The following is a 21,018-nucleotide window of genomic DNA, read 5'->3' on the forward strand; positions in this document are numbered from 1 at the left end:
TGAAATTCGGTATCAAGGATTCTAGGACGTCGCTACGATGGGTGAGTCACCCGTAGGTTTCTCATAAGAGAAACCGATCCTAATCTAAATAAGCGTCAAAACAAGACACATAACTTTTTCAATTATAAAATAAGATCACAGAATTATGGCATATATACTAAGCTGGGTCGATTTATTAACCTATATCGCGCCATCGATTTTTCGATAGGTTTTGGGCTCAGGAAAAAAATTTCCACTACGCATACCCAAAAAAATAATTTTCGAGCCTGCAAAATTTGAGTTTTTTGATTTTTTTCTTTGATTTTTAAGGTTTTTTTCATGCCCTACTTAAAAAATTTTAATTTGATTTAAAATTTTTTTATAAAAAGATATCATGATGAAATTTGGTAGGAAAATTACTCTTATTACTATATATATGCTTAATAAAAATTAGCAAATCCGGAGAACGACCACGCCCACTTTTAAAAAAAAATTGTTTTAAAGTCAAATTTTAACAAAAAATTTAATGTCTTTACAGTATATAAGTAAATTATATCAACATTCTACTCCAGTAATGATATGGTGCAACAAAATACAAAAATAAAAGAAAATTTCAAAATGGGCGTGGCTCCGCCTTTTTAACTTAATTTTTCTAGGATACTTTTAATGCCATAAGTCGAAAAAAATTTTACCAATCCTTGTGAAATTTGGTAGGGGCATAGACTATATAACGGTAACTTTTTTCTGGCCGTAATTGGTTGAAGCCACGCCCAGTTTTTATACACAGTCGACCTTCTGTCCTTCCGCTCGGCCGTTAACACGATAACTTGAGCAAAAATCGATATATCTTTACCAAACTTAGTTCACGTAATTATCTGAACTCACTTTACCTTGGCATAAAAAATGGCCGAAATTCGACTATGACCACGCCCACTTTTTCGATATCGAAATTTACGAAAAATTCAAAAAATGCCATAATTCTATACCGAATACGAAAGAAGGGATGAAACATGGTAATTGGATTGGTTTATTGACGTGAAATATAACTTTAGAAAAAAACTTTGTAAAATGGGTGTTACACCTAAGTAGAAGTAGAAGAAAATGAAAAAGTTCTGCAGGGCGAAAAGCCCTTGGAATCTTGGCAGAAATACTGTTCGCTGTGTTACATATATAAATAAATTAGCGGATGATTAGATGATGTTCTGGGTCACCCTGGTCCACCTTTTGGTCGATATCTCGAAAACGCCTTCACATATAATTACAACTAAGTGTCACTCCCTTTTAAAACCCTCATTAACACCTTTCATTTTATATCCATATCGTACAAACACATTCTAGAGTAACCCCTGCTCCACCTTTATGGCGATATCTCGAAAAGGCATCCACCTATAGAACTAAGGCCCAATTCCTTTTAAAATACTCACTAACACCTTTCATGTGATACCCATATCGTACAAACACATTCTAAAGTCACCCCTGGTCCACCTTTCCGGCGAAAAGGCATCCCCATATAGAACTAAGGCCCAAATCCTTTTAAAAAAGTCTCTAACACCTTTCATTTGATACCCATATCGTACAAACACATTCTAAAGTCACCCCTGGTCCACCTTTATGGCGATGTCCCGAAATGGCGTCAACATATAGAAGTATGGACTCCCTTTTAAAATACTCTTTAATACCTTCCATTTGATACCCATGTCATATAAACACATTCCATGGTTACCCTAGGATCATTTTCCTACATGGAGATTTAAAAGGGAGTGGTGGTAGTTGTATAGGTGGACGTCATTTAGGGATATCGCCATAAAGGTGGACCAGGGGTGACTCTATAATGTGTTGGTACGATATGGGTATCAAATTAAAGGTATTAATGAGGGTTTAAAAGGGAGTGGCCCTTAGTTGTATATGTGAAGGCGTTTTCAAGATATCGACCAAAATGTGGACCAGGGTGATTCAGAGCATCATCTGTCGGGTACCGCTAATTTATTTATATATATACCATGAACAGTATTCCTGCCAAGATTCCAAGGGCTTTTCGCCCTGCAGAACTTTTTCATTTTCTTCTACTTCTACTTAGGTGTAACACCCATTTTACAAAGTTTTTTTCTAAAGTTATATTTTACGTCAATAAACCAATCCAATTACCATGTTTCATCCCTTCTTTCGTATTTGGTATAGAATTATGGCATTTTTTGAATTTTTCGTAAATTTCTATATCGAAAAAGTGGGCAAGGTCATAGTCGGATTTCGCCCATTTTTTACACCAATACAAAGTGAGTTCAGATAAGTACGTGAACTGAGTTTAGTAAAGATATATCGATTTTTGCTCAAGTTATCGTGTTAACGGCCGAGCGGAAGGACAGGCGGTCGACTGTGTATAAAAACTGGGAGGGGCTTCAAACAATTTCGCCCATTTTCACAGAAAACAGTTACCGTCATAGAGTATATGCCCTACCAAATTTCACAAGAATTGGTAAATTTCTGTTCGACTTATGGCCTTAAAAGTATTCTAGACAAATTAAATGAGAAAGGGCGGAGCCACGCCCATTTTGAAATTTTCTTTTATATTTGTATTTTGTTGCACCATATCATTACTGGAGTTGAATGTTGACATAATTTACTTATATACTGTAAACACATTAAATTTTTTGTTAAAATTTGACTTTAAAATTTTTTTTAAGTGGGCGTGTTCTTCATCCGATTTTGCCAATTTTTGTTTAGCACATATATAGTAATAATAGTAACGTTTCTGTCAAATTTCATCATGATATCTTCAACGACTGCCAAATTACAGCTTGGAAAACTTTTCAATTACTTTCTTTTAAAAGTGGGCGGTGCCACGCCCGTTGTCCAAAATTTTCTTTTCCGCGTCACAAGTTCAATCAACCTACCAAGTTTCATCGCTTTATCCATCTTTGGTAATGAATTATCGCATTTTTTCGGTTTTTCGAAATTTTCGATATCGAAAAAGTGGGCGTGGTTATAGTCCGATATCGTTCATTTTAAATAGCGATCTGAAATGGGGGCTCAGGAACCTACATACCAAATTTCATCAAGATATCTCAAAACTTACTTAAGTTATCGTGTTAACGGGCTGACGGACAGACGGACGGACATGGCTCAATCAATTTTTTTTTTGATGCCGATGATTTTGATATACCTTTACAACCAACCGTTATCCAATCAAAGTGAATATACTCTGTGCGCAAAGCATGCTGAGTATAAAAATACCACGCAGTCAGAACAACAACAAGCCAAAAGTTTTTTATTTATTTTAAATTAAGAAAAATCCACCACCTCATCCGCTAAGTAAAAGATACGGCAGTTTTATTGCGATTTTTTCTCTCCATTAATTTTTTTCAAACTCTTTCAAACTTTAAATCTCAGTATGGCAATACTGTTCTCATTCAAGGTTCCTAAGAACTCCCATTGACCAATTAAATGACTTTCCTTCATTATTTTACTGCAAATTTTAAAGCTTCCATACAATTAATCTCTGCCACAACTATGCAGGTTACAGAATACCGTTATGCGATTAAAAGTGATTTCATGCAGATAGAAAAAAAAAACAAGACCAATTTATTAGGAATGGCAGGAAGAGATGGAACAAGTATTTTACTTTCCTATTTTTTGCAACAATAAACAACTTAAATGCTAAAAAAGTTGGCACTTAAAAAGTGAAAAAGGCTTAAAGAATGAAGGAGTGACTAGCAATACCAAGGAATCATGTACCTTGCTGCAAAGCAGAAAGGGCACTGGTTGCGGGCCAAGAAGAGTTTAATTGGTTGATAATATAGAGGGAAGTAACGATAAGACTTCAGCCTAGTTGGCGATTCTGAAGGAAGTTAACATTGCAACTGCAGTTGTCCGCGAGAAAATTAACCAAGTGACAAAGCAGCCCCTGACTCTAGCGCTAATAGAATGTCATATACACCGCTATCGTTCTTCGTTTCAGCGGAGTGCACAAGCGGTTATAGGAACGTTCAGAAATCCAAAGGCAAGGCGAAAGCGCATGAATTGGGGTGGCGGATAGCGCACTAATTCCCACGATACCAAAGTCCAAAATATTGTTCCAATTTGTGGGTAAGTCAAAAGACGCGCTGAAACTGTTGCAGCGCCAAAACCTGAAAGTACCGACAGCGGTACAGGAATGTATTTCTGGTATCTCGACAAACGTAGTAGGGACAAATCTACACTCTGCAAATAAACAAGAAAAGGAGACGGAGATGCTGCAGGAGATTAAAAAGCACAATGATTCCGATAGTCTGACAATTAAACTATCAAGAAAATAAAGTGGCGTTACTACCTCTCTTCTCTTCAGGAGGATTTTTTCGATGTGAGGGTGCTGGCTTTTAACTGAAGACGTAAAAATTCGATGTTTATTTTACCTCTAAAACTATAAGGCTTGTGGCTCACGGTTGGCGTACTTACATGGAAATCCTAGCGGCCCATGCTTATAAATAATGCCCCGTCAGTGGTAACGGAAGTAGGAAGCGCAGGCTTTCTGATGAAACAGTTGAGGTTGTTACGTTAAGGCAACAATTAAGCTGAATCCTAGGAAATTTCTAGAGTTCGCCAAGAGGAAAGAGTAATTTTTTTAACACAGCTCCTAGTTGGGGCAGTCAATGTGGGGGTTTTCAACTTAAGTGCAAGCACTGGGCGCTGATACTTGAAAAAGTACAAAATTCTGAGTTTTTGTTGGGAATTTATGTTGAGAAAACATGGGAAGGCATATTCCGTTTATGTGACACGTAGATTGGCTTCAGCATAAGATATATCAATGCAGTATTGAATATACTTAGATCTTTCACCTTATAATTATTCCTATTAAAAGTTTTCTTCAAATTCTTTTTATTTCATTTCAGGCTCACCGTGGCACGTTGAAGGCATGTCTACTCCCGGTCTAACAGCACTGGGCGAATCGACACGCCTTGTACCCGCTAATACGCCGGCGGTATTTGAGATACAGACGCCTCCTGGACAAAGCCTAACGAAAGGCGAGTGCGTGGCAACAGTTTTGACACCAACCAAGTCCAAACTGAATGCCAGAGTCGCCCATGAGGCGGCAAATGGTGCTGCACGCATCGTATTTGTACCCACCGAAGTGGGTACACACATCATTGAAGCATCCATAAATGGCACAAAAATAACTGGCGGTCCCTTAATTGCCAAAGTTTACGATGCCAGTCTAATACAAGTTACAGATGTTAATGGTGGTGTTGTTGGACAACCATGTCAATTTCGTGTCGATGCAAGTACTGCTGGCGAAGGTCAGCTAGAAATATCTATAAATGAAGGCGAAGTACCAAATCATGTGCAAGTGGTAGGTGGTGGACGTTGTTTGGTCTCCTTCACACCCGAACAAGCTAAACCACATTTGATCGATATTAAATTTAATGGCGAAACGGTACGTGGTTGCCCATTTGTATGCGCCGTAGCTGACACATGACGTGTCATATTGGATCTTTCGAATTTGGAATTGGTACCAGTTAACCGGCCAGCTTCAGTTCATATAACCGTAAGTGGTGGAGGCGCCGCTGAATTGGCGGTGAGTGTACGCGGACCGCATGGTGTATTGCCTGTATGTATTACAGGCGATATACATGCTGTATTTACAGCTGAGTGTACGCCAATTGCAGTTGGTGGACACTCGATCAATGTGGAGTATAATGGTTTTCCAGTGCAGGGTACACCATTCTTGGCGAAATCTTATGATGCTACGAAAGTGGTGGTGGGTAGCGTGTCGCGAACGTTGGACGTTCAGTGCAATTTTCTGTGGATGCTGGTGATGCAGTCGAGGATAATTTCGAGATAACAATTTCGGCGAAAGGTCAAAATATACCAACACAAGTGCATCCGCAAAGCAGTGCAAGGTAAGAAAAGACAATATTTCTCAAGCACTTATAGCTGAGTATCGTAGCAGTTATACATATTCTTTCGCTCAGAAATTAACAGTTCTTTTTAAGCTTTTCATTTCGCTCGGAGAATAATAACAGGATTTCCAGTTTTTTATTTTGCTCGAAAATTCGAATTTTTTGAGTTTTTTTATTTCGCTCGGAAAATAACAGTGTTTTTTGAGTTCTTTTACTTCCTTCAAAAAATAACAGTTATATTTCTAGTTTATTTTTCCGTACGAAATATTATTAGCTATTTTTTAAATTTGTGGTCTCGCTCGGAGAACAATAGCTTTTTTGAGTTTTTTATTTTGCTTGGGAAATAACAGTTATTTTTCGACATTTTCATTTCACACGGAAAATAACAGTTTTGTTTTTATTTTTTTTTTTTTTCGCTCAGAGAATAATTATAGATAATGAGAATAATAACATCATTTCCATTTTTTATTTCGCTCGAATATAAGAACTAGTTTATTCAGTTTTTTATTTCGGTCGGAAAATAACAGTTGTTTTTTTTACTTCGGTAGAAAAATAACACTTCATTTTCTAGTTTATTTTCTTAATTGAAAATCTATTAGCTATTTTTAAAATTTTTATTTTTATTTTTTTTGAGTATATATTTTGTTTGGGAAATAATATTTGTTTTTCGAGACCTTTATTTCGCTCGGAGAATAACATTTATTTTTCGAAATTTTTGTTTCGGTTGGAATATAAAATATTTTTTTGATTTTTGTTTATTTCGTTCGAATATTGCAGTAATTTTGTTAGATTTTTATTTCGCTTAGAGAATTATTTCAATTTTTGAAGTTTTTTATTTCGTTTAGAAAATATCTAACTGTTATTTTTCGAGTCTATTACTTTCTTTGAAAAATTACACTGCTCTACAAAAATAAACTTTTTGCATTACCCTCGATCACCACTATTTTTTTATTTGCTATAGTCCCCTAATTATAAAAATAGTCGAAATTTAAAATTCTATGGATACGTTTTTGTTCTTTTTTTTTTTTGTTTTCTAAAATTTGCCTTCTTTGAAAAGGGAGATCCATTGATTTTATCATATCTCTGGAACGGGTTGCCCGATTTTGTTGGAGTTGGGGAAAACAGCATATAATAGCAAATGAAATTACCTTAAAATTATTTAAATACCTTTTTTTTAAATACTTTTTGGATTCAGAGTTATTTGCATCGAATTATAAAAAAATAGATTTTTTGTATTAAAAATTTCCATTTTTCTCTCTAATTCGTATAAAATCGAAAGATACAAAAACTTACAACTTTCATTAGATGATCAATAAAACTGTGAACATTCCAAATAAGGCAAGCTTTTTTTCATGAAGATCCATGGATAAACGGTAATATTATTAACAATTAAGTGAATGAAGGGAAAATAAGTATTTTTAATATTTTTGTTTATTTAGCTATTTAAGATACCTTTATTAAAGAAGTTCTACAAAATTTAGTACTTGAAATATTTGAAAATAGTTTCTACATTTTGCTTGTCTACATTAACTTTCTGAATTTGATTATCGTATAAGAAACCGATTCTAATCCCCCATCATATTTTCGTTCCAGAATCCTTGCTAACGCTCCTTCATTGACTTAAGTTGTTGGTGAAATCGTTCTCCATGCTCGTCACTGACATCACCAAGATTTGAAGGGAAAAAATCCAACTGGAAGTATAAGAAATGCATTTTTAGAGACATGTTTGCACCTGAAATTATATGTATATGTAATTTAGAGGTTACAATTATGATGAATATACAAAAATCATATCATATTCCTACTTACCGATTTTCGAATAGTTGGTTAGCAAATCAGAAATGACTTCCTTATAATTTGGACCCCGATTATTTCCTAAAAAGTTTGAAACAATCAGCCTAAATGAGTTCCAAGCAGCCTTTTAATCGGGTGATAGTAACGTCTCGAATGTTGAGCTCTGTAGTAGTTTTCGGATTTGTGGACCATCAAAAACACCTTCAGAAATTTTTGAAGCGGATAATTTTGGAAATATTGTTTGAATATAATCGAATACTTTTTCATTTTTTTTAGCGCCTTAACAAAATTCTTGACTAAACCAAGCTTGATGTGTAATGGCGGAAAAATCACATTCCCCTTTTTAATTAGAGCAGCATATTTTTTTATATTGTGTGTGCCTATTTTGTGATTAGTTCTTGCTGGCCAGTCCTTCCTTACATAATGTGCGCTTCGAACTCGGCTATCCCAAAGGCAAAGAAAACAACAAGTCGCAACATATTTTCCAATCTTGTTTTTCATAACGAATATATTTTAAAAGTTTGGACATGATTTCATAAGTCTCCTTCATATTTAAGGCGTGTGCGATGGGTATTCATGGCTTCTGATTGCCATTGTGTTGTTACTATCAATAAATAATCTCCATTAACTTGCGTCATATGTTTGGCCATGCTTTCCAAAAAGTCCACTTATATCATAGCAAAAACGTATATTGTCTTTATTTCTATAAAAACAAGTATATGGCTTATACCGCTCACGATACATAGTTATCGTAACCTGTTTTTCTAATAAATTTCTTTCTTTTAGACGGGATGCAAGTAGCTCTGACTTATCTTTTGGAAGCTATAGGTCTCTTGTAAGATCGTTTAACAAGGACTGTGTCAGAGGCTTTGGGCAAAATCCATCTGATACGCTGGAGGTTTTTGAAGACGAAGAAATAGGCGATGGAGGAACTTCAGTATACGTATTATGTTGATCTTCAGGACATGGAACTCCATCTGAATCTAGCGCGGGAAGAGTAAAACCACCAACTGAAATCGTGGGACAAGACCAAATCATATGTTTTCGAAATTCTTTTTTTTTTTTACTTAAACAAAAGTAACAGTTAGCATCATGATCACATGTTTCTCTCCACATCATAGGTTTTTCAATTTGCATGTTTTCTCTGTGTAAAATGAGTATCATAAATACTTTTAATTATTAAATGTAATTGTTACTTACTGAGGGTAGGATTTCCATTTCTTTAAAATATATATAGAGCTATCACAAATTGAATTTGGCGTCCAATATTGGATCAAATTCTCAACATCTATTTTAAAATGATCCTTATGTGAATTTTGTAGTGAAATAGTGAAATTTCTCCGCCCTTTTGCTGTAGTGTAAAGACCACATACATAACAAAATATATTCGGGTAATTTTGCAGACAAATTTTCTACTGTTATTATTAACTTGTTTAAAAGTCACTAACCAATTAATAGTTTTTTGCTGTTGTTTACAACTTGAATGCTAGTTAAATAACATTGAATGAACTAAATGAATTATTTTAAATAATCGCAGGCCACTTCGATTTTTAAAAGTATATTCTTTTTTTTCGTTAAGTTTGTCACAATTGGCGACAATATACCATACAGGGCAGGCATCTTATGAGTCTGTAAATTTTTTAACCACTACCTGCGAAAGGGTTTGAAAAAAAGGGATTTTCACAAAAACTTCATATGCTATGGGAAAATAGCCTGTGCTGGCTGAGATATTCAGTAGGTAGGTATAACAATTTCTATGACGGGGTGATAATTTGATTTTTTTGTTTTTATGATTTGAGCATTCTAAGAACATCGCAAGAAATGCCTCAAGGAAAAAGTTGTATATATTTGATAACAAATATGTATGACCATACTTCTTTCTTGCGTAAACCCGCGTTGGCAACTTAAATTTTCCATACAATATGAGGCATTTTTTCTTATGATGTGCGTTTTGCCTTAAGAAAACTTGACGGGGAAAAATTTCTTGAGTGTCATTATCGAGTTTTCTCATTTCTGCCGATGCCCGTAGTAAGCCTAAAAAGGCAAAGTTGCGCAAAATGTCATACCTAAATAATTTGTTTGTCAAAAACAATAATAGGCTTGATATGCAAAATTTTCGCTAAATTGGGTATTTTCACTTTATTGTCAATAAAACCAACATTTATTCATGTGTTTTCACGAAATAAGGTCTCAGTTATTTATAATGTTTACAGTTTTAAGACCGTGGAATAAAAATGGTAAGTTTTTAAAACCTTCGATTTATTATGAATTTTTTAAAAATAAAAAAATTTTCGATTTTGCAAAAAAAAAATATTTTTTACATTTTTATGTGAATAACTCCACAACGTCGATCATATAAAAAAAATTTCTTATCAATGCTTGAAGAAAATTTTGCGGTGAATCCACTGGTGTTTCTCTCAATGAATTTAGATAAGTAATTTCCAAGATATGATAAAATAAATGCAAAGACCTCTGTGAAAATTCGTGATTTTAGAAAAAGGAAAAAAATCGTATCCATAAAATTTTAAATTTTGGGGGCCATAATACATCGAAATTAAATAGTTAGACTTCAAAGTAATTTCTCTTGTTGACTAGTGTTATTAAATATTTAGTTTTATTTCTTAAGTTATTTAGTTCGCTCAGAAAATAACTGTTATTTTTGAAAGTTTTATTTCGCTTCGAAAATTTTAATTATTTTTTGAGTTTTTTATTTTGTTCCGAAAGAAACAGTTATTTTTCAAGTTTTTTATTTCGCTAGGAGAATAGTTTTTATTTTTTGAGTTTGCCACTTTACCCGAGATCTTATTGTTCGCATATTTTACTTCATTCGAAAAGTTTTTAGTAATTTTTGGTTTATTTCTTTCTGTTCAGATACTTGCACGCCCCTTAAAAAACTCAAAAAATAATTCAACAAAACTCCAAAAAATTTTATATTTTTATAGTAAAACTCAAAAAATGAAAATAAAGCCCTTTAAAGATAGTAATGGATTTAAACCTTTATGATTTTTTTGTTTTCAATTTGAATCAATCACAGTTATGTATGTAAGTTCCTGGTTTATAAAAATCCTTTAAATTTATTATTTTCATCTCTTTTCACAGATTTTCCGTTTCGTTTGTGCCAACTGAGCCATGTGAACATACTATAAATTTCACATTCAATAAAATGCCTGTGCCTGGTTGTCCACCAACCGTAAATATCAGTGGCGGCATGTCGGGTCCACAAGTTTCTCTCGGTTTTCCCGGTCCCGTACATCAACCAAATTCTTTTGTTATTAATCACGCTGGCGGTCGTTTGGAAGATATTGAGGTCAATGTTGAAGGTATGTATTCGTTGTGGAGTGTATAACCCTCTGCAAAATTTTATACTCCCTTTTTATATATATGTATGTGTGTACTAATCTTTTTCGCGTATATCCTCACCGCACACATCTCGAAAGTCTTCAGTCACTCACTCACATCCAAATTGGATTTAAGTATTTTTTTTTATTATTATTTGCTTTATGCACTTAGTCTTTTCAACTTTTATTTTGTGCATATTTGAACTTTCGGGTTCTCATCGAAATACAATTTTCCTTAAAATAAGTATTCACATTTTCTTAATATAAAATGAATCAGTACTTTTGAGGTATGCAGTAGATAATGATTTTTGATATTTTACGAAATTATCTGCGTTCATAATGTGAGATGAATTTGATTGTTCCAAGAAGTTTCTGGGGATCTATTGCTATGAGCCCATTCTTCAAAACTAATCAAAAGTACCAATGATGTCCTCTTTGTCTTCCATTTGAACCAATCTCTTTGTCAATTGAGAACTTCAAATTATTTTAGGCCACCCATAAGTCTAACGTTGAATTGAGTTCTATTGTTACGATGGCGAGTTTACCCAATCGTTAATGGGACTACCACAGGAAAGATCTTCTGACCAATCGTGCCTCTTATTTATGGACTTGTTTTGCTTGCTTACTATTTTGCAGCTTCCAGGCTCATGTTTTTAGGAATGAGACATTAAAAATATTTTCGAAAAATTTGCTCAAAGGTAGCCCCTCGTCATGGTTGGTCGACCCTCCGACTGTTTTTTTCCAGTTAAAATGCACAAAAACTGACTTGCGTATCACGCACAGGGTCGTAGAGCAAGCTCCGCCTGTGTTTCCTCCAAGGGATATCTCGAAAAATTTGTTTGATTATTGAAAATAGCGAAACAGAAATCAACTGTGCAACTTGCAAGAATCTTAACTGTAGGTCTGAATCATAATTAAATATAATTTTCGAATTTAACTTCGTGCGTTGTAGGGAGCTCAAAGTTCCGAAAAGAAAGCACCTCCTTAGCTAGGCAAATGCTGGGTAAAACTATCTCTTGCAGAATATCAAAATACTTATGTAAGGTTGTGCCTATGGTCCAATTACTCAATTCTGATGTAACTCTCTTTCCAGAACGTTCATTCGCACTTCACACTTATTATTACACCTTTTCTTTTAACAAGCAGAGTTGCAACATCGAAAGAGGTTATTATTCATTGGCGCAATTCAAAAAACACTGATACGCAGAATTTTTTAATTATCTATGAGACTCAAACAATAAAATAATATTTTTAAAACATATTCAAAAAATAATTCTTTGTGTGCACACGCCTTGCCTCGTTGCTCATTAATAAACGACTACAATGTTTTACCCTTACCAACACAACAACAGTTTTAATTTTGAAGATCACTGTTTTTTAATCACGACCAACTGCAACTTAAACCAATTTTAATACTTCTTTCAAGTCAAAACCGAGTCTCCGTGAATGTAGATAAACAGTACGCTTGTGGTTGATAGAAGCAGACTAGGAAAAATTGTTGAATAGTTGCTTGAGAACTTCGACAATTATATTAAATCTATTCCGCGACACTTTATTAACTTGTCCTATTTGACAAGGTTCGGTCCGTTTATGACTGAGTGAGGTTTTCATAAACTGCTCCCAAGCTTTATTGTAAACTTATTTCGAAACAAACTCCATTATCCGATTTGCAGGGTAGCTTTGGTAAATTCCGAATTTATCATGAGCCCATATTGGACTTTGTTAACGTGTTAGCAAAGCATCGTCCGGTTTGATTAATACGTTGCTGAATTAGATCACTAACTATGGCGCTTATATCAATTCCACCCAACCGATATTTTTCATAAGGTTTTCCTAGGTTGTATTTCATTGTTATCGTTTATTATCCATGGCTACGGGAGAGGGTTTAAAGCAGGCCGCTATCAAAGTGGATAGCACCTTCGCGCTAGAGGGGTTCGAAGGCGTCGAGCCGCAAGTATTTTTTACAACGCCATCCGGTGACAATATTATATGTCAGCTTGTAGCGTAAAGCGGCGACAGCTACACAGCCACATTTCAGCCCACAGTTGTGGGTCGTCATCTGATAAGCGTTACAGCCAATGATAAACACATCAACGGCCCACCATTTTCATGCAATGACTTTGATGTTTCGCGTGTTAATATCAGCGGTTTGCATCAATAATATGGACCGGCGGCATTGGGTATACCGGTTAATTTTAGCGTGGATGCTGCTGCCGCTGGTGAGGGTACTCTAGAACTGGTCGTTTCGACTCGTCGACCGACAAAAGTATTGTTAAAGCAGAAGTCGCCGCATGCGCGCGTGTTCTTTACGATGTCACATTCATGCCACAGACAACCGAGCCGCACTATGTGAATATTACATTCAACGAAGTACCCGTCGATGGTAGCCTATTCCGCGTAGAGATACAACAAACCAAACAACACATACAAATAGTCAGTTTGGCCACAATCGATTGTGCTATAGATGACCAGATTGCTGGGATTATGGGACCCGATCATAGGCCAGTGCCGTACACAATTACCAGACAAACAGCAGAGTTCCGCACACACATGACTGTTAATTATTTTATACGTTTCATCGATCGCGATACACGGGTATTAGTACCCGTACCCTAACAGTCTTCGATCCGTCATTAGTGAAGATCACCGAAGTTGGTGATTCGGCGCGTCAGCGACCAGCTCGTATTTCGGTGTCGCTCAATGAGGTAGGACAAGGTGAGCTGTCGGCTTTAGTGAAATGTGGTGCTTCGGAGGTGCCTCACTCTACACGTGGTCCATCTAAGACGGGTATTTATGAGATTGTCTATCATCCGACGCGTATTGCCCCACACAAGATCACAATACTATTCAATGAAGTGCCAATCTCACTGAAACCGCTGGAAATCAATGTATTGCCAAAGAGAATATTCTCTTTGGTGTTAGTATCGGCCGTCGTCCTAGTCTTGGTCTAGTTCTTGGCCTTGATCTTGGTTTAGGTCTTGGGTTTAATGTATATCTTAGCTTTGACCTTAGTCTTCGTCTTCGCATTGATCTATGTTTCCGTCTTTATCATTTTCTTAATCCTGGTTATAGAACTGACCTTAGTTTTCATCGCATATCTTAATGTCTTCTCATTTTTATTTATAAGGTTCACGTCTATGGCCCTGGTATCGAGCATGGCGTGTTGGCCACCTTCCAATCACGTTTTATATGCGATACGCGTGGTGCTGGCGTTGGACAACTAACAGTGCATGTACGTGGCCCCAAAGGAGCATTCCGCGTCGAAATGCAACGTGAAAGTCAAAAGGATCGCACCATACTGTGCAAGGTAAGGAAGGATTAGGCATACATTTGTATGCTCAGTTTTTAATTAACATTTTTTCTCAACACTCCAAACAGTACGATCCAGCCGAGCCTGATGATTATCGCCTCGAAGTCAAATGGGCCGGTGAGTTTGTGCCAGGCTCACCATTTCCTGTAATGATATTCGATACTGAAGAAGAGTTACGTCGCTATTTGCAAGGTATATGAGGCCAAAGTAGTATCAGCACAGTCCTCAGTCAATTGACGCAACATCAAAATACCCAACCTCAACCTCAACTTCCACATCAACACCAACAACCAATACAATTACAACATCAACAGCAACATTGTAATACATTACCAGCATCACCGCAACAGTTCCATCATCGCTCCCAATAACAAATACACCATCTATCACCATTGCTGGGCAGTCAGTTACTGAACCAGCAGCAGCATTATATAAGTAATCCAGATTTTATATACGAAATGGGTTCACGCAGTTGTTTGCGTCTTCGTTGCCGACAGGATAACAACTGTGTACTCCTTTGACAAATTTTACAGACACACACATTCGATATATTTATACACACATACATATGTATGTGTATAGAAGATTGTGCAGTTTATTTGTTTTTATTTGAAAGCGCAAAGTTGGAAAGCTATTGAAAAAAATAGATAATAAATAAGCTCCAAAGGTAAAATAAAAATAAACAAAAAACGGTAAATAAAATGGTTCAAATATGTAACTTTGTTGTTGCTACTTTAAACAAAGAAACTGGTCACACAAATCGACGACGAATGGGATTCAAGGGGTTGTGTAGCGCAATATATAGCTTCTCCAACCCAATTGTCAACCTCACCTTCGAGCGGCGAATCCCGTTTCACTAACAGACGAGGCTCTGGCGACCCCAAGCTCCTCATGGAACTTGGGGGTGGTGAGGCAGGGATGGCCTGAAGGTTCAATGTGGCCATATAAATCGTTCCCGAGATGGTCGGGCTAGCACCTTAATGGTGCTGTGTTAATGGAGCGTATCGGATCTGTATCCGACAAAGGACCATCACATCGATAACACTCCCCAAAGCCTTCGGGGAGTAACCTAATCGCTACAACAACAACAACAACGAAGGAGAAAATTACAAAAGAAACGAAATGAGGGCAGCTTACATAAAACTACAAAATGAAAAAAAAATTAGGCATTATTTTAAAGCTTAATGAAAAAAAGTTTTAAAAGCGCTTTTTATTTAAATTTACAAATTTGTAAGCATTGAAATATAAACTGACAACGAAATCTTCCCATCGTTACGAACGTTATTAAAAATATATAAACAAATTTATCTGCTATTTAGTTTTAAAATTTTTATATAAATTTAGCAGCAATTTGCAAAAAAAATTTATTTATCGACACAAAATTAAAATAAATGTATGAGTGAAAAAAAAAAATTAGATCAGAAAATAAAAAAAATAAATATAGGAAAAAAATATTTCTTAAAACTTCTTAAAATATTTTTTGTAATAGAAACTATACAGAAAAAAGTTTAGTTTATAAATAAAAATTAAAAAAATAAATTGTTTGAACAATTTTCAAAGTCAATTTTGTAAGAAAAAAAAAAATTTTGTGTGAAACTTACAATTGAAAAAAAAATAAAATTATTAAAAAAACACAACAAAAGAACTAAATACTCGACTTTAAAACCTTGAAAAAATATAATTTAATAAAAAACGTTAATTTATTTTAAAAATTTTTAAATTTCACTTTAGTGTTTACTAAAAAAATCTATGTTAATAAATTTAACAACGACAATTGTTTTTTTATTAATCTAACATATGATTTATATATATTTTACTTAATTTTAGATATATACAAAAATTTTTAAATAACAATTAAATATATTTTAACTAAAGTTTTGGTTGTTTTAATAATAAATAAAAAATAGTGAGTCTAAGTATGGGCGAAGCTGAACATTTTATACACAGATGTGCGTGTTGTTAGGCTAAACTTAAAGGAAGATGTCATCAGAGAGGCTTTAGAACAGTAACCGTCACAAAAACAAGTTTCTTACCAAATTTCCTTGGAATTTACCAATTTTAGTTCGAAAAGGGCGGGACCATGCCCATTGAAAAATTACTTATAATTTTGCAAGACTAAAACTTTAAAACACTTTGGGCATGATCCTCTACTGATTTCAAAAACAACAATTTTGCTTTCAGACATTTTTCTCCCATTATATCTAGGCTTTGCCATGCCCATTTTCAAAGTTTTTCGAAGTTCTCGATATCGAAAAAGCGGCAGGTTTATTATCCGATTTCGCCCATAAATATAAAAAATTATTAGAGTAAAATTTGCAAAGAGGTGTTCAGCTGTTCGAAATAATTTTTTTTGCATTTGGTCACCTTGAATTTTATAATTTAATTTTATCAAAGACCCTTTAAATATAAGATGGTACATTATAGAGATCTAAAACTTTGTGGAAATTGTAGGACCTTTTGCTATGCTGTCCGCCTCAACAAAGCTGATTTTTTAGGGCTGTATAACTCTGTAATTTATTTTGCCTTTGGAAAAATGACCTATTTGAAAATAAGCTGGCTGAAAAATATTGACATAACAGCTTAAGTGAAATCAACAATGGAAAATCTCAGCCGAGCGATTTGTAAAAAAAGCTAATTTGTCTATTTGTTTCTTATTTGCTCGATATAGGGTGTGTTCGCGCCGCAGCAGTGTTAGTTTTTATGACAGCGCATAACGTTCTTCGGCAAAATTTGAGCAGATGTGGCAATTTGGAGGGTGGGGCCGTGTGTAGAAGTCCACGAAAGTGGGAAAAGCTTCTGACCGCCATTCACCTGGGAATGGCCAGAGCGATTCTTTTGCATGCGGTTCAAGCAGCTCACTACTGCCGGTCGCTTGCGGCCAAGTATCCTCTGGGTAGTCGCTAAACACCCGTTTAGCGGTGAGCTAATGTGAGAAGGCGACAACCTGGCTAGGCCACTCTGACATAATCGGTTTAAGGGCTAGCCGGGGGAGATTTCATCGGCAGCGTCTGTACACCTCTAGGTGCGGCTGCAAGCGGGCGTCTGTCTTGGAGCAAGCGGCTCGCTATATAAACGTGCCAAGTAATATTTTCACCCCCGCTGAGCGGGTTGTGCGCTGGGCTTGGGACCCGCCACGTAAAACCATACTCCAATGAAATATAACAACAAGCCTCGGATAAATACACTCTCTATTGATGACGACCATGGCAAACGTTTGAAGGACAATGAATTGAGGGCATGCACCTGGAACGTCCGCTCCCTGAATGGGATTGGTGCAGATGCCCGGCTGGTTGATGTCCTCGTCAAAGCAAAATCTGACATCACCGCCATCCAAGAAATGCGTTGGACGAAGCAAGGAAGAAAGAAGATCAAAAATTGTGACATATATTGGAGTGGCCATGCGAATAAGCACAGTTTCGGCGTCGGATTCGTGGTGGGAGAGAGACTTTGTCGCCAAGTGCTGGCGTTCACGCCTGTGGACGAGCGTCTCGCCGCTATTCGAATAAAAGCAAGATTTTTTAATATATCATTCATCTGCGCCCATGCGCCGACAGAGGAGAAAGACGATGAGGTGAAAGACACTTTTTATGAACAATTAGAACGCACATACGAGCGCTGCCCCCGTCATGATATAAAAGTCGTGCTTGGCGACTTTAACGCCAGGGTGGGCAAAGAAGGTGTTTTTGGCCCTACAGTCGGAAAGTTCAGCCTACACAATGAAACTTCTCCTAACGGACTGAGGCTGATTGACTTTGCCGGTGCTCGAAACATGGTCATATCAAGCACGAGGTTCATGCATAAAAAGATACATCAAGCTACATGGCTGTCTCCTGATCGAAATACTCGCAATCAGATCGATCACGTTGTGATAGACGGACGGCATGCCTCCAGTGTTTTAGATGTACGAACGATCCGAGGACCTAGCATCGATTCGGACCATTATCTCGTTGCAGCCAAAATACGCACCCGCCTCAACGCGGCTAAAAACAAGGAACAAAAAACACAAGGAAAGCTAGACGTCGAAAAGCTTCAATCACAACAGACTGCCAATGATTTCGCAACTCGACTCTCACACCTGCTCTCTGAGGGCACAACTCATCCTGAAGGAATACAGGAGCAGTGGGAGCATATCTCCAAAGCACTTCATACTGCCGCCGAGGAAAAAATTGGTTACCGGCGGCCACGAAAAAACAACTGGTATGATGAAGAATGCCGCGTTGCAACCGAAAGAAAAGACGCTGCCTACAGGGCTACGTTAAAAGCGAGCGCGACAAGAGGAGTGTGTGAACGCTATCGTGAGTGGAAAAGGGAAGCGAGGCGCCTTTTCAGGAAGAAAAAAGCAGAAGCAGAAAGGCGTGAGTGCGAGGAGCTTGAGCTGCTAGCCACCAGGAATAACGCCCGAAAATTCTACCAAAAAATACGGCGACAGACGGAAGGTTTTAAGACCGGGGCAAACTCCTGTAGGAATGAAAACGGCGACCTTGTAACTGATGTCCAGAGAGTGCTTAGATTATGGAGGGAACACTTCTCTGCTCTCCTAAATGGAGGCAGCAATTCACCGCGCAGAGATGAAGAACCCGATCCCGCAATCGATGATGATGGAATATATGTCCCCCCGCCCGATTATGACGAAGTTAGAATAGCAATAACCAGATTGAAAAACAACAAGGCCGTGGGCGCTGATGGATTGCCTGCGGAGCTATTCAAGTTCGGCGGCGAGGAGTTGGTAAGGCGCATGCAGCAGCTTCTTAGCAAAATATGGGCGGACGAAAGCATGCCCGACGGTTGGAATCTAAGTGTTCTTTGCCCAGTCCACAAGAAGGGGGATACTGCAAAATGCACCAACTATCGTGGAATCAGCCTTCTTAATATCGCATATAAGGTCCTTTCAAGTGTATTGTGCGAAAGATTGAAGCCCACCGTGAACCGGCTGATTGGACCTTATGAGTGCGGCTTCAGACCTGGTAAATCTACCATCGACCAGATTTTCACAATGCGCCAAATCTTGGAAAAAACCCGTGAAAAGAGAATCGACACACATCACCTCTTCGTCGACTTTAAAGCCGCCTTCGACAGCACGAAAAGGAGCTGCCTATATGCCGCTATGTCTGAATTTGGTTTCCCCGCAAAACTTATACGGCTGTACAAAATGACGTTGAGCAACACCATCAGCTCAGTCAGAATTGGGAAGGACCTCTCCGAGCCGTTCGAAACTAAACGAGGTTTCAGACAGGGTGACCCCCTATCGTGCGATTTCTTTAATTTGATGCTGGAGAAAATTATACTAGCTGCAGAACTTAACCGCACTGGAACAATATACTATAAAAGCGTGCAATTACTGGCATATGCTGATGACATTGATATCAACGGCCTAAACACCCGCGCTGTTAGTTCTGCTTACTCCAAGCTGGAAAAAGAAGCGGTAAAGATGGGTTTGATGGTGAATGAGGACAAAACGAAGTACCTGCTGTCATCGAGCAAAGAGTCAGCGCATATGCGCCTTGGAAACCACGCTACAGTTGGCAGCCATAAATTCGAAATAGTAAAAGACTTCGTTTATTTGGGAACCAGCATCAACATTAGCAACAACATCAGCACTGAAATCCAGCGAAGAATCAATCTTGCCAATAAATGCTACTTTGGACTAGGTACGCAATTGAAAAGTAAAGTCCTCTCTCGGCGAACGAAAATCATACTCTACAAGTCACTTATCGTACCCGTCCTGCTATATGGGGCAGAAGCATGGACCATGACAACAGCAGATGAAGCGGCTTTGGGAGTGTTCGAGAGAAAAGTTCTTCGAAAGATTTATGGACCTCTACGCGTTGGCGATGGCGAGTACCGAAGAAGATTTAATGATGAGCTGTACGAGCTATACGCAGACATCAACATAGTCCAGCGAATTAAAACGCAGCGGCTGCGCTGGCTAGGCCATGTTATGCGAATGAAAGATGATGCTCCGGCCAAGAAAGTGTTTCTGTCGGAACCCGCCTATGGAAGCAGAGGTAGAGGGCGGCCCCCACTCCGTTGGAAGGACCAGGTGGAAAACGATTTAAACTCCCTTGGTGTGACCAATTGGCGCCGGTTGGCGGAGCGAAGGAGCGACTGGCGCGCCTTGTTGGACGGCCATAACCGTTTAGACGGTTAAGCGCCAATTAAGTAAGTAAGTAAGTGGCAATTTCGTGCGTTCGTTGAACGAAATGTTGACAATCTATAGATCATTGCTAGTAAATTAGCGAGAGTAGCGACAAAAATGGTTTCACTCAATAGCGCAAGTGAAATGTACTACGCACTCACTACTGAGCAGCGTCAAAAATTCGCTTGGAGCTTCGAACTACCATTGAGCTGGCACCGGCATTGGCGCTGACGCCATACAATTTACACCACTAAAATTGCGCAAATGCCCAGGCTCATGATTGTTTTTAATCCAGATGGTGAAAACGAAGCAGGAGCAAAACGAATGGTGTATTCCTGGTGCAGCCGTCCCACCTTGTGGAGAATGAGCAATTCTACGATGCTCCCTCTTATTAATGTACTCTGTTTGTTAATGAGTATTTTAGAAGGGAGTGGGCTTTAGTTCTATAGGTGGACGCCTTTTCGAGATATCGTCATAAACGTGGACCAGGGGTGACGCTAGAATGTGTTTGTGCAATATGGGTATCAACTGAAAGGTGTTAATGAGTATTTTAAAAGGGAGTGGGCCTTAGTTCCATAGGTGGACGTC

The 21,018-nt window shown here is 37.5% G+C and overlaps 2 pseudogenes; both read left to right on the forward strand.

The window, feature by feature from the left end:
- Positions 1 to 6: 6 nt before the first annotated feature.
- Positions 7 to 15,802, forward strand: LOC137235646 (filamin-B-like; annotated as a pseudogene).
- LOC137235652 (filamin-A-like) lies at positions 12,852 to 13,935 on the forward strand (annotated as a pseudogene).
- Positions 15,803 to 21,018: the final 5,216 nt, after the last annotated feature.

Source organism: Eurosta solidaginis, unplaced genomic scaffold (genome assembly GCF_040869045.1).
Source record: "Eurosta solidaginis isolate ZX-2024a unplaced genomic scaffold, ASM4086904v1 ctg00000339.1, whole genome shotgun sequence".
NCBI lineage: Eukaryota > Metazoa > Arthropoda > Insecta > Diptera > Tephritidae > Eurosta > Eurosta solidaginis.